General features: G+C 34.3%; 1 pseudogene; it reads left to right on the forward strand.

Moving 5' to 3' along the window:
- The window catches only part of LOC102760845, a 26851-nt pseudogene that overhangs the window by 22899 nt on the left and 1902 nt on the right, over positions 1-2050 (forward strand).

Here is a 2050-nt window from a genome sequence, read left to right on the forward strand (position 1 = left end):
CCTTTATATTTTCTTCACTGCGCCTCCTCTGAGTCTCATATGCTGTTCTCTTTCCTTCTAGTTGAAGAATTTCCCCTCAGCTAGTCTTCCTGTGGTTCTGGGCGATGTCTGTTCCGTCCTTTAGTTGTATTTTGAAGTGGTTGTTCAAGGCAGCTAACTCCGGTGTTTACCTATGCTGCCATCTTGGTTTCTCTCTCTCAAATAACTATTTCTTCCTGTTTTTTAAATACTATAGTTTTGATACTGAGTAAAACACAAGAAAATACAATTATTAGTCAAGCTGTTTCTGCTGATGTGTGATCAAATTCAAACTGTCAATAGCTTTCTTATAAAATATCCGCAGTAGATGATTATCTTAACTGTTAATTTCCAATAAGCACTTAAACCATAAATGCAGTATTATTACTCCTCAAATCAATGATGTGTTCTTAGCAAAAGGAAAACACTCGTACAGACTAAACAAGTTGTTTGAAATGACTTCTTATTTAAAATTGGGTATCTTTAAGAGTTTTTTCTGAAGTTTGGGGGCAGTGTGTGAAGAAAGTAAATGTATACTGCTTTTAAAAAACAAATAATAAGTTTTAATTAAAATGGGTTTTAATTCAACAATGGATTTTAGTTAAAACCTGATGACCAGGTAATCATAATAACATTACCAGTGACAGGGTAGGTTGATTGACATCATGTGCCTCCTGATGTAAAGTATCACTTCTGTAGTATTTCTGCCAATAATGAATGACCTGAGAGCCTGATTATAAAGAATTATCAGACAGAATCCAGGTCATCCTACAGAATTTAAGGTCCATACTCTAAAAACTTTAAAGATATGAAAGACAGGGAAAGACTAAAGAACTGATCCAAATTAGAGTAAACCTACACACAACATATAATCTTGGAAAATATAATCAACCAGAAATGAGCAAAGTGACAATGTTGGCCAGCTGGTGAAATTTGAATTGATGGATATACATCAGATGGTTATGAGATACCAATATTGATTCCTGATTTGGAGGGTTGTATATTAGTTATTCAGGAAAGTGAGTTTTTTTTGGAGAAAGACACTCTGGAGTGTTTAGGGGTGATGGGACATCCAGCTCTCAAAAGATTAAGAGAAAGACTAATGCTAATAGACACAGAGAGAGAAGAGTGAACAATAGTGCAATTGAGGTAAAGTGTTAACAATTGGGGCATCTTGTTAAAGGGACTACAGCAGTTCTTTGTATTGTTCTGGCACTTTTTCTGTCATCTGAAATTGTTTCAAAATAAATTACTTTTTAAATCTATGAGGAAATCAGAATTTATAGAACTGATAAATCCAAGGATAAATATTCATTGCATGAAAGGACTTACCTTAGGTATTCTATTAAAATATTGTTCCTACAGTAAAATGTGACTTAATCTGTCAAAATTTTAATAACATGTATTTCTTCACCAGCCTACCCAGTACCTTAAGCAAGTTAACTCATTGAGTCTTTTTAAAAGGGTACTTTCAAATATGGATTATGAAGTTTGGATTTTAAAAACAAAGAGAATCTTGAAAATCTGCAGTTGGTAAATCAAGTAGTTTTTGCACCAAACATTGCCATCTGCTGGAAATAATAGACCATAATACATAGTGCTCTTCCCTAAGAAAATAATAAATCATTTTAAAATCCTAAGGCACATTTGAGAACAAAATTACACATGCAAAAAAGAAAACTAAGCGGTGTAACTTATTTTTAATCCACTTAAAATTCTCAAATTATTGTGCCTCTGTATATCTTAGAGTTTCAAATATTTTTATAAGAAATAATTCTCATAAAATCATAAGAGTCAAACCGGTCTATTTAATGAAGTCAGTAAAAGTAGAAACAAAGATAGGACTTCTTAGTTCCTGACACAATAAAACACCATGATGGGTCTCAGTAAAAATACATTGGCTCAAAGAACCAAGCTGGCAGGAAATTTAAACTTTTAGTCCAGACCGCCGCTGCCCACATCAGAGGATCTCGGCCGCGGCCTGAAACCATAAGGCACCTGGATGGCGGCTCGAGCCCCTGGAGCAGTCGCA

The sequence above is a fragment of the Myotis davidii genome, unplaced genomic scaffold (assembly GCF_000327345.1).
Source record: "Myotis davidii unplaced genomic scaffold, ASM32734v1 scaffold1643, whole genome shotgun sequence".
Taxonomy (NCBI): domain Eukaryota; kingdom Metazoa; phylum Chordata; class Mammalia; order Chiroptera; family Vespertilionidae; genus Myotis; species Myotis davidii.